Source organism: Callithrix jacchus, chromosome 9 (assembly GCF_049354715.1).
Source record: "Callithrix jacchus isolate 240 chromosome 9, calJac240_pri, whole genome shotgun sequence".
In the NCBI taxonomy this organism is placed as follows: Eukaryota; Metazoa; Chordata; class Mammalia; order Primates; family Cebidae; genus Callithrix; species Callithrix jacchus.
In genome coordinates, this window is record NC_133510.1 from 107763728 (window position 1) to 107783629 (window position 19902).

At 38.1% G+C, this 19902-nt stretch overlaps 1 protein-coding gene and 1 long non-coding RNA gene across 4 annotated transcripts in view; one reads left to right on the forward strand and one right to left on the reverse strand.

Moving 5' to 3' along the window:
- LOC118144328 (uncharacterized) overlaps positions 1-19902 on the forward strand; it is an 86575-nt gene that overhangs the window by 37123 nt on the left and 29550 nt on the right. The window contains exon 2 of the long non-coding RNA XR_004729047.3: positions 4900-5023. This is a non-coding gene — a long non-coding RNA (uncharacterized LOC118144328). The remainder of the gene's footprint in view (positions 1-4899; positions 5024-19902) is intronic.
- SLC41A2 (solute carrier family 41 member 2) overlaps positions 1-19902 on the reverse strand; it is a 163558-nt gene that overhangs the window by 33183 nt on the left and 110473 nt on the right. The gene's annotated exons all lie outside the window — the stretch shown is intronic.

Genomic DNA, 19902 nt, shown 5'->3' on the forward strand with positions numbered 1-19902 from the left:
AAAAATCTTAATTTGAGAAGAATCCCATAATATTTAAAAAACAATTCCCAAGGAGTCCATGATATAAAATGGTTAATATCTTCTTTACAAAATAAACTCTTATAACGCATTTCTGGAGATCTACACGATAGCATTCATAGCCTTGATTTTTAATAGCGAAAAGCTAAAAACAATCTAAAAACTCATTAAAAGAAAAATGGTTGAGTAAATTGTGGAACATTCACACACAGAATACTATGTAACAGTAATAGCTGAATGGTAGTCCAACTAAATATAGTAGATGAATAACACACATATGAATGAATCTCAATGCTGAGCAAAAAAAGTGACTTAAGCAGTACGATTCCATTTTCTGAAACTTAAAAACATGCTGAAATAAAACAATATTTAGGTATCCAAATATATACAGTAAAATAATAAGGGAACACATAGCCATGAAAGCTATCAGGATCAAGTTTCCCCTGGAAAGGAGAATGGGACACATACTTGTCTTCTAAAGCAGTAGGTACTAGGGCAATTGTATGTTATATTTTTGAGCTGACAGGTAAGTGTACTAGTATTCACTATGTTATTATTCTTTATACCTTCTACATATCATTGTTATTTATTCAATAGCTAATGTACAATTTAGAATTTTTAAAGATATAATGATACTTGGCTGGGCGTTCATTAAACTATTGCCTACCTACACCTGCCACGGACACTTCCTCATCTGACCATGTTGTTCTGATGGAATAATGCAAATAACTAGAGACAGCTAATGTCACTTTATATTAGGAAATGATAACCTAAAAATCAAGGAAATATTCAAACTAAATAAATTGTTTCTTGGTTTCTAACAAGAAGGAAAAAGAAAAAAGTGTGAATAAAGCATACATAAATAACTAAAAGAAATTGACATGTATTAATTTTCTACTATATGCTAAGTATAATTACTATAATGTTCTTGATATCCACAGAATATAAAGGAAAGATGCAACCATCAGAGAATAGGTCCTGTACACCTTACATGCTCCCTTTTTACTAAGCCGATAGCCCAAATGGCCCTGATTCTACCACCATACCCGCTTCAAATAGGCCTTCTGCAGGTTGCCCAGCAAAACACTTCACTCTAAAAATACACATTCACTTATTTAAGAGTGTTTATTGAGTGTCTTTCCAAAGTACTACTCAAATTTTTAAAATTATTTTTAGAAAACTTTTTTAAAAATAGCATACACACCAAAATATTTGTGATTATGGCCTTTGAGTGTGGGGATTGTGAGCAATTTTGACAATAAGGAATATATGTTGTTTTATGAGAAGAAAGAAAACTCAATGAACTTAAAAAAAAAAAAATAGCCCTATGAAACAATGACCTAACATCCCTTCCTTGCCTAAGCTCAGTATAGAGATCTATTTCTTAAGCAGGGGACATATAGTCTCAGAAAACAGATTTATAAAGATAATTTTGAAATCTGCAGGAACTGAGTAACATATCTATAGAAAATGAAACTACCTGAAAAACATTTTAATTATGGGTAAAATATAAATAATCAGAAGTATAGCTCTGAATTTCTTTGACATAAGAAAGGTAAAACAAAACAAAACAAAAACTGTGATAAGAAGAAAATTCATTATACTGAGACGGGATTAAAGGAAAGGGCAAAGAAATAACTGAGAAATTTGAAACCTATAAAATAAATTTTGTTTTGATATGGGAGAGTCTAAAGTCATTGCTTAGAGGAAGAATACAGAGAACAGCATAGAGTTTGATGTAAAAAGGAAAAAAATGCTTAATTAATTAACATCTTGGAAAAAGCAGCTATGAGAAGTGACAAGTGTGAAAACCCAGACATAATCAACTTGTACTTCCAGAAGGTTTGAGATACAGTATCACATAAGGATTCGTAGATATAATTACTACTGCTGTTGAAATGCCAAAACTCTATGTTGAGAGTAGAGAGTAAAAGGATGTTGATTTTGGCAGAAATCACAGTGGCAAAAACATCAACATTACATTTGGTTATTCAGTATATATATATATATATACCTGTCAACAAAAAAATACTCATATATGTATGAGAGCTACCTACAGAAGAGTTCACAATTTAAAAAAGTAAATGATTTCTTTTTGAAACTAAAATCAGGAACAAGTTAACAGTTTCTTTTGAAACTAAAATCAGGAACAAGAAAACAACAGTTGCTTAGGAATAGACATAAATCAGTGGAACAGAAGAAAGTCTAGAAATAGACCTGCATATATATATATATATATATGTATATATATATATATAGAGAGAGAGAGAGAGAGAGAGAGAGAGTAAACTGATTTTTGACAAAGATACTAAGATAATTCAAGGGAGAAGGATACTCTTTCCAATAAACGGTGCTGTAACAACCGGATATTTATACTGAAAAATATGAACCTCAAGCCTTATCATATACCATACACAAAAATTAATTCAAAATTGTCAGAGACTCAAATAAAAGCTAAAACTAGAAAATCTCCAAAAGAAAATATAGCAGAAAACTCTCACAACTGAGGGATAGGCAAAAATTTCTTAGGATACAAAAAGTACTAATCATTTGCAAAAACTGATAAACTGAACTTAATTAAAGTTAGAACTTCTGCTCTTAAAACACATAGTGAAGGGAATAAAAAGGTAAAATTTGAAGCTCTAATATACAACATAAAGACTAAAGATTATATAGTATTAGGAATTTTTGTTAAATAAGTCGATTTTAGCTATTCTTGTTACACATACAAAACTACAAGAGATGACAGACATTTTAATCTACTTCACTATAGTAACCATTTTACTATCTATACCTATTTTATAACATTGATATGGAAGAGCTAGGAGGGGCGTGGTCCCTTTAAATGATATGAAAGTGGGGAAGGGAAGTGCTGTGTAGAGGAGCCCTCTGGCTAGGGCTCCACCCTCAGGCCTGTGCCCATGGGCCTAGGTGAAGACAGGCATTTTTGTTTTCCTGCCCAAATGTTGCATTTCCCAAGACTACCCTGGATGCCATCCTGTACTTATAAAAACCCCGAGACCCTAGCCGGCAGACACATAGGCAGCTGGATATTGAAAGGCACACACCAGTGGAGGAACACACGAGTGGCTGAACATCCAGAGGAACGCACCAGCAGGCACCGGTGCACCCACAGGCCATTGACCAGGAGAACAACGTGGAGTCTGGCTACGGCAGTAGGAGGAGAGCCCAGGCCTCTGAGTGACCCAGCGCCAGTGGAAAACCATCTCCCTTCTGGTTCCCTCATCTGCTGAGAGCTACTTCCACTCAATAAAACCCTGCACTCATTCCCTAAGCCCATGTGTAATCCAATTCTTCAAGTGCACCAAGGAAAGAACCCAGGATACAGAAAGCTCTCTGTCCTTGTGATAAGGTAGGGGTCTAACTGAGCTAACACAAGCTGCCTACAGATGGCTAAACTAAAAGAGCACTCTGTAACACATGCCCACCAGGGCTTCAGCTGTAAACATTCACCCCTCGACACTGCCATGGGGTCGGAGCCCCACAACCTGCCCGTCTGTATGTTCCCCTAGAGGTCTGAGCAGTAGGGTACTGAAGAAGTGAGCCATACCTCCATCACATGCCCTGTGAGGGAGACAAGAGAACTTTTCCCGTTTCAACTGGGGGCTCGTCCAGGGTTGTGGAAGGTAAGTGTGAAACTGTCGGATGAAACTGAGCAAATATGAAACTGTTGGGTCTGCCTCTCTTCCAAAACCCTGCCACCTTTCTCTCTTTCCTGCAGGTAAGAAGTTCTGTTTCCCTTCATGAAGTTTTAAACTGCCCTACCTGGGCCAGTCAAAGCCCCCACACTTTGTCCCTTTTCTCTCTCTCGCAGTTTAAAATGGCTCTTATGTCTTTCTCTATAATGTTAAGAGTTTTGCTACAGGCTGCCTCAATGTTACTAAGTAAAATGAGCATTTGGCTCAGCCACCAAAGGGGCAAAATCAGATCAGTTTTTCCTAGAGGTGGCATGTATGCCTCCACCTTGACAGCCACAGGCAGGCACACTCAGGGCACCTCTCCTTATTCTTACCCCTCCCAGCTCAGGCACCTGGGCATGCCTGCAGCAGGCAAAAACTGAACCTAACAGTCACCAGGGGGAACAGGAGAAAACCAGCAGCAGCCAGGGCCCCAAAGGGCCAACATATGGTGCTTCTTGCCTGCTGTGCCAATGGAACATTTCTCCTTCGGCCAAGGAATTCGACCCAGTCTGAACCAGGGTAAAGATATAAGAATGAGAGAAACCCAGTTGCACTAAGCAAGGGGTTCTTTCCCCAGAATCTCCCCCTTTTAGCCCTTAAACTATTTTTCTCTTTTTCCCTTTTCTATGTGAGAGGGTTCCCCTCCCAACTCTGTTTCTGATAGGGAAGTCAATGGAGGAATGACCCCTGCTGGCTGAGAACTGCAAATTCAGCAGGGCTCATTTGAGACACTCTAAACAGATAACAAACAGCCTCTAAAATAGCTTCAATCCCAAACTTGATTCCAAGCTTCAGGCTAAGGTCCTAGAAAGAAAAACCAGGTCCGAGGGATCCAAAGCCAGGCAACAGGCACAATGTAAATGGGCAGGACGAATTCCTGCTCCCACCCCACAGAAGGCCATGTCTCACGGCATAAATAGGCCCAGGGAATTCAAAGATTGCTGACAGCAGGAAAAAAGGGAGGCATAGGTTAGGGCGGATAATTCCTTTTCTCCAGGTTTTCCCTGCTTCATGGGTACATACCACAATTGTAGTCATGGCCAGCACCTGCCAAGGTCACCAGGGTTCAGGGATAAGAGGTGGAGAGTGAAGGGAGGACATTCACTTTCTCTATCACATCCTGAGTTTTCACTGAAAGAAGGAAGGGAAATGAGGAACATCTCTATTCCCTGTCTTTCAGAATGGGCAACCAGTTCTCTTCACCATCCTCAGCTTATACTCTTCTGGAGTGTATCCTGGATGATTGGGACTGCTGTGACTCTCAGAATCTGGAGGAAAAGTGCCTCATGGCTCCCTGCACAAAGGTTTGGCAAAATTATGATTTACAAGAAAGACTGGCTTGGCCTCAGGAAGGGACCATTCATTTCGATACCATCTGGCAAATGGAACTTTTCTGTAGATGTGAGGACAGATAGTCTAAGGTCCCCTATATGCAGGCTTTCTACACCTTGCAAGGCAGTCCAGACGTCTACCGACAATGTAGGATTGATCCAGCCCCCACGTTTGCCATCTCAGGGAAGGCTGCAAGGACCAAGCCCAGGGAATTAAAGATCTGAGTCCCAGAGGCACCCCCAGCAGAGGAGCCAGCTCCCTCAAGCCCTGCTCCTCCAGGTCCACCCCCACCTTCCTATCCAACTTCAGCCTCTCACTTGTGCCCTCCTAGAAATCCTCTCTCTAAACAAGCCCCGGTCTCACTCTTGACCCTCCAACAGATGCCCAGTGAATTTGGATCCAGTAAGGTCCAGATCCCCTTCTCCCTACAGAACTTAAAGCAAATTAAGGGGAATCTTGGCAAATTTTCATATGACCCTGATAGATATATGGAGGTTTTCCACAATTTCACCCAAAAAAATTTGAACTCTCCTGGAGAGACGTTAGGCTACTTTTGAATCAGACCCTGACAGACACTGAAAAGCAGCCTGCTTTGCCAGCAGCAGAGAGATTTGGGGATGAGCTTTGTATCACATATAGCATCAGGGAAGGGGGTGAATATTACCCAAACTGGAAGAGAAGCAGTATCAGTGTATGACCCTAAATGAGATCCCAGCGATGAGGTGGAAGACTGGAAGAGGAGACACACTTAGGTGTGCATAATAGAGGGCTTATGTTGGACTAAGCCAGAGCCTCCCAATTATACTATGTTGTCCATAATCGTCCAGGAATTTGATGAAAATGCCACGTAGCCTTCCTGGAATGGCTGAGAGAGGCCTTGGTAAAGCACACTTCTCCTATCTCCTGATTTAGTTGAGGGACAGCTAATCCTAAAGGATAAATTTATTACCAAGGTAGTCCCTCATATCAGGAGGAAGCTATAAATACAGGACCTAAGACCAGATGGTACTTTAGAGAACCTCCTTAAAGTAGCCACCTCGGTCTTTTATAATAGGGAGGCCCAGCAAAGGGAGAGGAAATACAGGAAAGAGAAAGAAGCTTTAATGGCCCCCAGACAAGCCTACAAACCCCAGAATTCCCAAGGGTGCACCTGTTAAGTGCTAAAGATATGGCAGGAACAGTTATCTCTCATTCTAAAAGTTTATCCACTCCCATACAAGATTTAATGTCTTTCACCAGGGTTAAAAGGCTCGGGATACAATGTTGTTGTTTGTATATTTCACTTCTTATTGCTATAATCTTTGGGACTAAATTCTTTTGTATAACACACATTTAACCCATCCATACTTAACCTGATAAAACTTATTTTTTTCCTCTTATGCCTAGAAGCCATCAAACTCCAAATGGTCAGGTAACTGGAGCCTCAGGCGATGGCTCCCCCTTTGGTAGGAACACTTAGATAGACTAGGAGGAAATCTGACTGTTTTCTCCCCAAAACAATGCCCCCTGTCGGCAGGAAGCAGGTAATACCAATCACCATTCATATTCTAAAGGCAGTAAGATGTACCTACCACTTCAGAGGGGGGAAATGATACAGAAGAACTGGGAAGGGCATGGACCCTTTAAGTGATAGGAAAGTGGGGAAGGGAAGTGCTGTGTAGAGCAAGCCATAGTCCCTGGCTAGGGCTTCACCGCCAGGCCTGTGCCCACGGACCTGGGTAAAGACAGGCATTTTTATTTTCCTGAACAAATGTTGCATTTCCCAAGACCACCCTGGCTGCCACATACCATCCTGTGCCTATAAAACTCTGAGACCCTAGCAAGCAGACATACAAGCAGCTGGATGTCAAGAGGAGCACATCAGCAGAGGAACATATAGGCGGCTGAACGTTGGGAGGATTGCACCAACAGGCACCAGCAAGCTGGCAGGGCATTGACTGGCAGAACAATGTGGGGTTTGGCTGGGGTATTTTGAGGAGAGCCCAGGCCACTGAGTGGCCCAGCTCCAGGGGAAAAACATCTCCTTTCTGGCTCCCTCATCTGCTGAAAGCTACTTCCACTCAATTAAACCTTGCACTCATTCTGTAAGCCCACGTGTGATCCGATTCTTCTCGTACATCAAGGAAAGAACCCCAGTATACAGAAAGCTGTCTGTCCTTGTGACAAGGCAGGGGTCTAATTGAGCTAACATAAGCCATCTATGGATGGCTAAACTAAAAGAGCACCCTATAACACACGCCCACTGGGGCTTCAGCTGTAAACATTCACCCCTAGACACTGCTGCGGGGTTGGAGCCCCACAGCCTGCCCATCTGTATGCTCCCCTAGAGGTTTGAGCAGCAGGGTACAGAGGCAGCCACATCCCCATTGCATGTACTGTGAGGGGGACAAGGAACTTTTCCCGTTTCAATATCATATTGTAAACCTCAAAAATACACAATAAAACTTTTAAAAATGAAAATCAAAAGGCAATTCAGAAACTGTGAGAAAATATTTCCAATACATAGAAAAAAGTAACATCCATAATATATAAAGGACTCTTATAACTCCATAAGTCAACCCAATTTTTAAAAAATGGGCATAAGAAAACATGAATAGTAAATTAAACCTATAAAAATATAGTCAATACCATCAGTCATTAGGTAAATGCAAATTACAATCACCATGATGCCACCTTACTGCCACTACAATGGCTAAAGGTATTAATAGAAAGCCTGACAATACTAGGTGATGGCAAAAATGTGGAGCAACTAGAACTCTCATACTAGTGGGAATGCTGAATTGGTATAATCATTTTGGAAAATATCTTGGCAGTTCCTTATAAAGTTAAACATTTACTTTCCGTAAGACCCAACGATTCTACTATATGTGTTTACCCAAGAGAAATGAAAACACATCTGCACAAAAATGTGTATATGAACATTCATAGCGGCTTCATCCATAGTAGCCCCTACTGGAAACAAACCAACTGTTCATTCACAAGTAAATGGGGAAACCAGTTATGATTTATTGAGACCATGAACTACTACTCAGCAATAAACAGATGTAAACTACCAATACATGTAACAATATGGATAAGTTTCAAAAATATTATGTTGAGTAAAAGGAGGAAACAAAGAGTACATACTTAGATTCGTTACATAAAATTCTAGAAAAGGGAAATACAATTTATAGTGACAGAGGAGAAACCAGTGGTTGCCTAGTGTCTGGCATGGAGGGGAACTGACTGCAAAGGAGCATGAGGGAATCTTTTGGAGGCGAAGGTAATATTCTATGTTGATTATGGTGGTTGTTATATGGGTGTATGCATATGTCAGCATGGGTGTACTTTACTGTATATAATTATTTCTCTTATATATAAAGTATGCCTCAATGTTGATCTTTTTAATTGTCCTTGTAGATTGTAGATTTTGTCTTTACATGTTGACATATTGAGTAGCAGTGTGCAGGCTTCCGAGCAATAGACTACAGCCATTGTCACCTAATGATAGCCTGCAGGGCAAATCTAGCCCTATATGGCCCACAAGCTAGGAGTAATTTTAGTTTTTAACATTAAAAAAGTCAAAGGAAGAATATTACTTTATGACACATGAAAATTATATAAATTTCAAATTTCAGTATCCATAAACAAAGTTTTATTGGGACATAGCCATGCTTATGTATTTACATATCATCTATGACTACTTTTGCACTATTATGGCAGAGTTGAGTACTTGCGACAGAGACTACTTAACCTAAAGGCCTAAAATATTTACTATCTGTCCCTTTATAGAAAAAGCTTGTGACCCCTACCCTAGAGTACAGGAATTCTTCCTGTCACTTCCCATTACCAAATAATGGAATTAACCAGGTTCTCAATCCTTTTACTTATCTCCTGTGTTTGGGGAGGTAGATCATAGGCTTTGGAGTAATATAAGTCTAAATTCAAATCTCATTTACCACTTCCTACTACAATTGTCCCTCTATAACCATGGAGATTGGTTTCAGGACCTCCTGCAGAAACCAAAATCCATGGATATAAAAATCTGCGGACACTGAAGTCCCTTATATAAAATGGCATAGTATTTGCACTACACATGTCCTCCTGTATACTTTAAATCGTGCTTACCTTTATAATACTTAATATAATGCCAACACACCACTTCACTCATGAGGATTTAATGTAGTGTGAAGCTAATTCAAGTTTTGTTTTTTGGAACTCTAAAAATTTTTTTCCTGAATATTTTCGATCCAAGGTTAGTTGAATACACACATATGGAACTCATGGATGTGGAGGGCTGACTATATTTCTTTGGGCAATTTTTTTAAGCTTTCAGTTTTCTCAGATTTTTCATTTAGAAAGTAGGGGAGATGCTATACAGATGACTGCTGAAAGGATTAATGAGATAATGTAAATAAAATACATATTGTCTGGCAGTTAATAAACACTTTATATTTCTTCATATTCTCCTTCTAAATATTTAAAAACAAGGGTTTGTCAAATGGTGAAAAAAAGAATGAGCCTGATCACCTACTAGTCAGTTTTCAAATTAGAAGGACAACCTATTACTCCCTACATTATGTTAGTTCTTATGCTGGCAGAAGTTAGTTACCAAACTTCATTTACTTTTGAAAAAACCTTTTATGCCTATCTTTGTACTTACTATAAATATAATCGTACAATATGTAGTTTGTGTCCGGCTTCTTTTGATTAACCTTACATTTGTGAGATTTACAATATTGCTGTGACTATATTGTTGCGTAGAGTTGTAGATCATTCATTATCCCTGATGTATAGTACTTCACTATGAAGCTTTATTTACTTTCTTTTATTAAATGGTCATTTTAATTTTTAATAGAGATGTGGTATCACTATGTTGCCCAGGTGGTCTTGAACTCCTGAGCTTAAGCCATCTGCCTGCCTCAGCCTCCTAAAATGCTGGGATTACAGGTGTGAGCCACTGTGCTCAGCCTATTTACTTTCAATTATAAAATTAAAATCTCTCTCTCTCTGTAGAGACTGGGTCTCCCCATGTTGCTCAGGCTGGTCTTAAACTCTCAGCCCCAAGTGATCCTCCCACCTCAGTCTCTCGAAATGTTGAGATTATAGGCATGAGCCACCATGCCCCCGCGAAATGTAAAGTTTAGCATTCTAAAGTGGCTATGATGTTAAAATACCTACAGTCATGCTCCAAATGATGACATTTCTGTTAACAATGGGCCACATATATGGTGGTGGTTCTGCAAGATTATAATATCACATTTTACTGCATTGTTTCTAAGTTTAGATACACAAGTACTTCCTCTTCTGTTGCAATTACCTACAGTGGTCAATGCAGTACCATGCTGCACAGGTTTATAGCCCAGAAGCAATAGGCTCTACAATATAGCCTGGTGTGTGTGTAGTAGGCTATACCACCCAGGTTTATGTAAGTGCACTCTATGATGTTCACACACGATGAAATCAACTAACGACATGTTTCTCAGACTGTATCCCCGTTGTTAAGCAACACATCACTGTAGTCATTCATAGAATATTTTATTATACTTGTTGAGAATGTAATTTTACTTTTTAAAAATGTATCTTCAAATTGTTTTATGTGTATGTTTAATCTCTTCCACTGATCTGTTACCTCTTTCAGATAGGGAACCTTGTCAGGTGCTTCCCTATTACCCATACAAAGTACACTCAATATATCTAAGTTAATGAATACTTATTATATCTAACATAGAGAACAGTGTGATGAGATTCCTGGAGCATTCAAAGAATAAGATATAGTTACTGCTTTCAATGAGATATCAGAATCTAAGTGAAGAATAACTGAAATGCCTAAAATAATTTACAAATAATACAAAACAATATTAATTTTATAAATATTTACTGCCAGGTAGAGGGTTGGATGCTGAGGTTTCAATGATGAATAAAAAAGAATCCCTGGATGAACCCAAACTGGCCACATCCTCTGCTATCTGGAAAAATGAAAGAGATTTTGGCAGAGCTAAAAAGCAACTACTCATCAGAGAACATAAACTGGGGTTCTTCAACGTACCTTGAGAAGCAGATGATCGGAAGCAGAGAATTGACTACTAACCTAAGATTCTCAGAACAAAGAGATGACTACATCAAGTAGACAGATTCCACCCACGACCAAGAGAACAAAATTTCTCTATGTCACATTCTCCTTTGCATTCCTGTCTTTACAGATTCTCTCTCATACAATTCCTGACTCTTTCTTCCTATGTAAGAATTAGTTTCTTTGACGCCAATCCAGAAAAAGACTAATCATTCTGCAGAGCTATTAAGCCAATCCAAGGACATGACTCCCCAATACCCTTGGATGGATTATGTCTCATTAGTCCTTTCTGAGAAAACAATAACTAGTGAAACAAATACCTAAAAAATCAACCCCATCAACAGGATATTCAGTTGGACAATTCGAATTGACAATTCAAAATTGTCAATGAAGATTTACCTCTAACTTTGGCTGATACAGTAAATAACACAGTCCAAGCCCTGGGAGAACAATTTAATGTCCTTAACTCAAATAGTTATAGTTTTAATAATTATAGCTACAGTTAATACAATGGTGTTGTATTTTCTCTTGGCCAACCTAAACCACTGCTAACACTTCACACTATACCTGAATTAATGTTACAGATGAAATGAAGCAATGAATCTATATCTAAGCTAAAAAGAAAAAAAAAAAAAAGGCAGCCGAGCTACCTAGAGAAACATTAAGACTTGTTTTCTTAGTCAGGCCTGAAAAATCTTGCCTTGGTACTGAAGTACCAAGGCCTTCTTGTCCTTTCTTGAAATATTTCTCATTATTCTTGTTTGTCTCACAGTCATTTAATGCTTATTGTCCGGTCTCAAATGCTTTTGCACAGCTATTGTCTCAGCAGATGGTTCAATAAATGATTCAAAGATAAAAAGAATATGAAATTATGCTGATTGACACTTAAACTGAAAAGCAGTTCTCTACACTGAAATCTCATCTTCAAGGAGAATCAACAACAGAGTTGAATGTCTTGATAATTCTTAACTTTATCTCCTGAGTGAAGAGGAAAAATGAGAACTGAAAATAAAAAAGTTTCCTTGGAAAAGACTGATTGTTCCTTAGCCACAGTAACAAGTAGCCACCAGAACGGGCTTTAAATTCACTCAATCCATAAACTTGCCTCATTGAACATGCTTTAGAAGCTAGCCAATCAATGATAGTCCTTGTTCCTGAAGTAGCCAATTAGGAACTAATCCATTCCAATAAACACCACCCCTGAGGGCCAGCCGAACAACAGTCATACCCAAGCAATCATACTTCTACAGATGACAGTCCAAACATGCTTTTGAACATCTGCCAGTTCCTGAAGCCACGTTTATTTAAAACCCTACAGAAGATTGATAATTTTCTCTGCTTGTGCCCGATCCCAGTATAACTCCATTACAACAGTAAGTAAAAATTCAGCTTTGTCTTTTTATTTCAGATACTGAGTGATGGTCTTACCATCCTTTGATACCCTTTAAGCTTCCCTTTTAATGCAAAAATCTTTGGAACCTTTTTGCTTTAATGTATTTCCCTAGATAGTCTAAGAATACAATTTAGATTACCTTTGTTATGCTGAACTAATATGGCTATTTAGCTTTAAAATTAAAAACTGATATTGTGCTAATATCTATTCTTAAAAACAGCTAAATAATTTTCAATTATAGAATCATTCAGGTCAGTGTTTTTGGGGGGTGAATATTCTAGGGTCATAAATCAACCCAGATTTTATTCTGGCAAATTTCCTGAGTAATTATTTTTATGCTTTTCAATTAAGTGCTTTCACTCAGCTTTGTTATAAGATTTTGTTGTAGATGACGTGAAAATTCCTCTAAATCATATCTGCAATCTCAGCAGAATTCAGAGCACAGGAAGCAATGTCCTAAGCAGAATACTTGAGAAAAGATGGCTCAGCTTCCCTGCTTCTACCTTCATCTTCATCAGGCTTGACAAGACTGAAAAAGCTCTCTTTTCCAGTGCCTCTCTACACAGGAATCGAGCATGCTGTGTGTGCCTCCAACAAGGCAGACAGTCATTTCATCTTCTGTGCATCACTGGCCTGGAGCCCAAGCATACCTAGCTAAAGAATTAATCATAAATATGGATTCTGAAAAGTATCTTCATTGGAGACCTTACAACCTAAGCTATAATAGCATAATCACGCTGTGACATGACAAAAATGCAATCACGAGGCTGTTAAAAAATAATCTCAAAAATTCACCTGCTTCAACTTCCTATCTTAAGGTAACCATACTGATCAACTCTAAAAGTTAAAGTAGGTATTTTTACAACTAGGAAAAAATTCTAGGAACTACAGGCCTTCCCTTCACATCTCCTTTATCATTCTCTTTATACTTCTTCAACCCAAGCTGACAAACAGAGAAACCAATTAAGATCTTGACAGAGGCAGAACAGTCACATAGAAAAAATAAACAAATCCTACTTCCAGTTAGAATCTGGTAGAATTAAATCCTGAGGAGGGAGAATAAATGTGAAGATTAAGTAACCTGTTTAAATCTTCTGGTTGCTTAAGTCTTTCCTTTGAGATGCCATCTGGGAACAGGATTTGCGTTAGCATCATGATTAAAAAAAAAAAAAAGACGTAACTACATCATTTAATGAGGGCCTACTATGTGGTAAGTATTTAAATATTATAACTACTGTGCAAAAAGGAAGCATTATCATTTATATGCAAAGAAAATAAGACTCCAAGGAATTGAGTAACTTGCCCAAGGCTAAGCTAATTAACTTGATCAGCTCCTGGGTGGTTATCCTGGGATTCCAATTATGGTCATGTTGTTACTATATGGCTACATTCTTCCTTATCTTCCTTGTCATTTTCATTATCTAGATTCCTTATCAGAATCAAGGTAGAGGCTCCTAACGCTGGTTCCAAAGGTTCTGATTGCTCTACTGCCACCCTAAGAGAGTCACTGTCCCAGTATTCTACAGCTACTGATGATGACGATATTAAAAAAATAAGACAATAACGATGAAAAAAACAACACCTTAAATGCATTATTTCATCCTTATAACAGCCCACAAAGTTGGTCTGGTCTTAGCCCCTTTTTAAAGGTGGGAAACACAGTGCCTGAGCAGAGACTTGGCCTAAGCTGATGCAGGTAGTTGATGGAGGAAGCCAGAGCCTAAGCCCTGTAAACTACCTCACACTGCATCCGAGGAATGTGTCAGATCTCTCAAGTTGGTTGGGAGTGGAAAAACAGTTGAAAATCACCATTCTATAGAATAAACTAAACTCTTTATAGTTTGTTCTTTAAGCTCCTTGATGATCTTGCTACAACCTGTAATTTCTAACCTTATTTTTTAGCACTCCTTCTAATACAGGAAGTTTCTTGCTGTTTTCCATAAATACCCTGAGTTTTTCTCATTTACCTAATGCTATCCCTTTTAGCTGAAATGGCATTTTCTATGGATTTCAACAAAGCAAAATTTTATCCACTATAAAACTTCCCTCCCCACATAGAAAAACCTCTCCCACTACTGAACTTCTATAGCACTTCGTCCTTCTCTCAGAACATTCAGAGGTATTTATGTGCTGGAATGGATTCCCACTTGACTTCAGTAGGCGTTGATTCCATGTGGATCCTGTGGAATGAATATCCTTCTGGGGCAATATGCCTGGCTAGAAGAAGTTGAAGATCTAATGAAACCAGAGAGAAGAGACAGCTGTAAACCTTTAGAAGTTGCCATCCTAAAAACTATGATCCTCACTAAGAGCAAAACAAAGCATCAAACTTTTTTGTTTGTTTGTTTTTCTTTCTTTGAGACAAAGTCTTGCTCTGTTGCCCAGGCTGGAGTGCAGTGGCACGATATCGGCTCACTGCAACCTCTGCCTTCTGGGTTCTAACTGATTCTCCTGCCTCAGCCTCCATAGTAGCTGGGATTATAGGCACGTGCCACCATGCCCAGGTAATTTTGTATTTTCAGTAGAGACAGGGTTTCACCATGTTGGCCTGGCTGGTCTCGAACTCCTGACCTCAGGTGATCCACCCACTTCAGCCTCCCAAACTGCTGGGATTACAGGGGTGAGCCACTGCACCCAGCCCCAAACTTATTCTTGTAAAACACAGTGATTAGGAATATAGACTCGAGCCAGTCTCCATCTTGCTGTGTGGACTTCAACAAATCACTTAACTTCTATGCCAACTGCCTCATCTGTAAATAGGAAATGATAACAAAACCTTTCTCACTGGCCTATTGTGAGGACTCAATCAGTTCATATACATAAAGTGCCTAGAAGAGTACATGGCTCATGATAAATATATTTGCCATTATTATTTTTGAAACTCGTATGTAGAATGGAAAAGTGGCTTCAATTGCAAGGGAACTGTTAGAGATCAAAAACTTTCAGAAAAAAACAATTTAGGTGAAGCATATAAAATGGATTATATATAAATGAAGCAGTATCATTTTCCTCAAAAAGTTACAGATCAAGAGAAGATATAACTGAATACTATAAAATAATAAATCAAATGATGGCAGAAATAGGTGAATATACACTTTCTAGGTAAAGTACAGAGACAGTAGAAACATGGGAGTCTATCTGGGAACCTGAAGGAGATAGTTTTAGGTCAAACAAATTTAACCATTGATAGCTTCTAACTTAACAGATGAATTTAGCTTTAGCTATATAAACTTGGAATACAATCGTTTTCAGGAAAACAATGTTTTATGTATTGCCTGAGTTTTCTGGCTAACCCATAAAAGCCAATTTAACTTATTACTCTAGTAGTAATTATAGATGATTTTAATATTAATAGACTATTTTAATTACCAGACTGTTGTAATATTAACACCTATTTTACTAGTTATGTACAATGGTTTTGTAACACATCATCTGTACTGTAGCAACGGTAACTCATAAAATCATACATCATGAATGCAGGGAGGGACCTGAGTGATAGCTAGGGTCACTATACTTCCTAGTTTGCCTAGCTTAGTAATGGTTTATTCTTGCCACCTTATTAACAGCTCCTCTGTTAATTAAATCACAGAACAAATTAAGTCACCGAGAGTGTTGTGACTTAGCAAAAGTCATAGAGTTAAGAAGGGACTAGAATTAGAATCCAGAAGGACTTATTCCTAATCCAGGATTCTTCTTATTAGACTGCATGGACTCACTAGTAGCTAGAAAATGGTGATGACTATGATGGTCAGGATTTGGGGCACCCTATGGGAGTAAAGCTCTCCTTATCCCAGAGGGACTGTCTAGGGTCAAGGGCTGAGGGCTGAGGGATTTAGGGGATCCTTGCTTGTGTATCTAAGGCTGGCCTATCTCCTTCCTCATTGTCCCTACTTGTGGCTTCTTGCTCACCACCTCTCTGGTATGGGAAAGGTTATGAGGCATATAAGGAATTTAGTATGAGATATCACTTCAACATTTAACTGGAGATGTAGTACAGGAGTCCAGACTGGGGATACCAGTCTGGAAGTCAGCAACGAAAGGGTAATATGTGAAGCTTAGGGCCATCATCAGGGAATAAGAAGAGTTCTGAAGTAAAGAACAGGGGCCTAAAGGAAGGTGAGTGGTAAGGAGATAAGAAGGGGCTCAGGGTATTGAACAACCAGCTCTAACACTGAGGGAAAGAAAAAAATGAGGCCGATGGCAATAAGCATGATAAACTGCAGCTACTACCATTGGAAACTTACTATGCTCCAGACACTCTACCAAGTATTTTATATATATATAAATTCAATAGAATAGGGAGATAGATAGATATATCTTAGCCCTCATTTCTAGGCTCTGATATAGGGGAAAAATAAGGCGAAGAGAGGTTAAGAAACTTGACTACGGACATATAATCAGTAGCAGAGCAGAAATTCAGATGCAAATGTGACTCCAAAGACTCTGATCTTTCTACAATGCTCTGCTTACTAGGGCTTTATCTTCCCTTGTCTTTCTTTTGCCCCCTTATATGTCATATATGGATGACAGACAGTCTGGGTTATATTTTTCTTTTGTGGAAAAAAATTTATTACTATGTCTTTGTAGTCAAGATAATAACACTGAATCATGTGAGCATGACTTCAGAATCAGGATACTGTCAATGATCCTTTTGGTAAGTATGTAGAGGTCAATGGCCATATATCTGCTTGAAGCATGTTGTACTAAATGAGCAATGAAACATGTTTGCTCTTAATCTGCACTATTAGTACTGTAGGTGTATTCATATTACAAACACAAAACAACCAGGAGCTTTGATTATTTATAAAACAGAAATACTTTTTAGGAAATTTATTATTTAATATGCTGATTATAAGTTTTGTTATGAGGGGCATTTATTTGGGCTTGGGCTTTGCTAAGAACAAGTTTTTTCCTTGAGAATATCAATCTGTTGTGAGATATGAGATTGGGCAATTTGCATGTATGTATAAAATTCAAAAACAAGTTTTACCTAAAGTAATAGCAAAAGCTAACAAGACTTCTGTTTTTAAAATTATATTAACAAGAAGTTTTATAAACATTACTACTCTGCTATAGCAGTTTTATACTTGCTGATATTGAGTTTCTCAGTGGTTAAAACTTACATTGAAAAGTTGTGGGGTTCTGTGTTTCATCTGTAATTGCTTTTATTTTAGATACCTATGTCAGTGAAAGAGAGGAAACTGGTGTTTATTGAAGGCAAGGAGAATAAAAATCTAGATTTTTAAAAATTTTTTCTGTGATTTCTTGTACCTAAATACAGTTATAAAAGTTTCTCCTCCTTCCACTGAAGGAGATGGAGCTGGCAAGATATAGTCATTCAGTTTTAACAAGCATTAATTGAGCACTAGCTACAGGGCTGGGTGTTAGAGATACAAAAATGAGTAAAACAAAGATCCTATCTCAAAACTGGGCGAGGCAGACACATAAATATTATAGATAATGTCGATATAATATGGAAAATGCTGGGATAATGGTATTGGCAGGGTACTTTGGGAAACAGAGAATAAGGCAATTCAGAGGAAATCAGATATTCAAGAAAAGCTTCCAGGAAGAGATGATATCTGAGTAAATGCAAAAGTGCTGCAAATTATTATTATATCATTATAATAAGTGCAATATGAAGTTTCCTTCAAATAGATTTCCTTCATTTAATGGGCTTGGGAATTAGCGGAGAGGCTCCTCAAAGAGTATTAGTCTGTGAATTGCACAAAACACCAATAATGAAAAAAAAAAAAACAGCCACTATATCATGTCCTGTAGGGAATACCAAAGGGAAAGGCATGGTCTCAACCCTCAAGGAGGTGGGAATGTAGATGGGGAGAAATTCAGCATGCGTTGGAAAGCTGCACTATAGAATATCAATGAAATTAGAGAGTTTAGGGATGAGAAGAGTGGCATGAACTGAAGTATTTGAGTGAGATCTTGGACCAAGGTTTTCAATATAAATTTAATGTGGTTCAAAAAAGGAAACCAATCTAGTGAAGAATATTAAAAGGTTAAGTTTTAAATGGTCAAAGATTCTTTGTCTTTAAGGAGTTATTTCTTCGTTCTGTTCATCTTTGGATTACTGAAGCAAGGTGGGGGAAGGTCAAGATCTTTTACGTAAACCTTAAAGAGGTGTGTGTGTGTTTGTGCAAGCACGTGCGTGTGTGTGTGCTTATGTGTATGCTAGTATCAGAACATGTAGATTTGATCTGAGAATTTACAACCTGATTCTAAGCTATTCCATTAGAATAATGCACAATGTCAGTCTGCAAATGCAAAGGTCTACTCTGGCAGTTATCTGATTCTTGGGGGGAAAATGAAAAGCAAAGCCCATAAAAATTAAAGTTATAAAAGACACATAAGAAAATTCAATCAACACTATAGTTTCCAGTTGTCATTCTGAAATCAGTGGCACACCATTTATAATATTATCTTAACAACAATAGCGCCAGCTAACACTTATATAGCATCTACTATAAAACTCTTTATGTAAGTAACTCATTGAATCCTTAAAGTAGCTTATCTTACCTCTCCCGTTTTACAGAGTGGGTAACAGATACACAGAGAGACTAATAATTACTGTTTTCTCAATTATACTTATTCTACTTTAGATCTGAGGTTAATATATACTGAAACCTATTTTTAATAAACTAGAAAAATTACTTATATCCTTCATTGACTTAAGTGAAATGCTGCATGATAATATGTTGGCACAGAACCATAAACATAAATGTCAAATAATCCATGAGGCTAAGAGGTAGAGTTGGAAATAGGAATATCCTCCAGCAATGGCTTGTTCATCAACAGACCAAACGCCAGTCTCTGAATATTTCCCCTGGGATTGAAGAATGCATCTTTTTCACAACAGTTACGCAGAGAACAGCATCAAACATATATGACAATAAACGGCCATATAATATACAGCAGTAAAAGTAGCTATTTGCTATAGGTTTCGTCCCTACTGAAAAGTAGAAAGAGATTACTCCCCAGGTAGAGTTAGTTGCTTTTTCTTTCAAGCTCTGAAAACACTTCATATATAACTAAACCCAGTACTTACATTATAGTACATAATAATTATTTGTTCATGTAGTGGCCTTCCCTCTAGACTATTAAACCTTGAGTACAGAGTCTGAACTTACTCCTCCTGGGATTTAAAAGCCATCCCTCCTCTAGTAACATGAAGGTTTACTGGATGAATAATTATTTGATAGGTGACTTTCAGTAAAATCTAAGGCATTATAAAGAATAATAGACAAGTTAAAAATGTCAAGTTGTAAGGGTATTGCTATTTTAAGAATAGATGCTAATTTCCCTTACATTGAAGGCCTTTTTGACACCAGCCCTAATCAACCTTCTTAACCTTATCTTGTCTGTTAGACCCTGTATATGAATTATTTTAT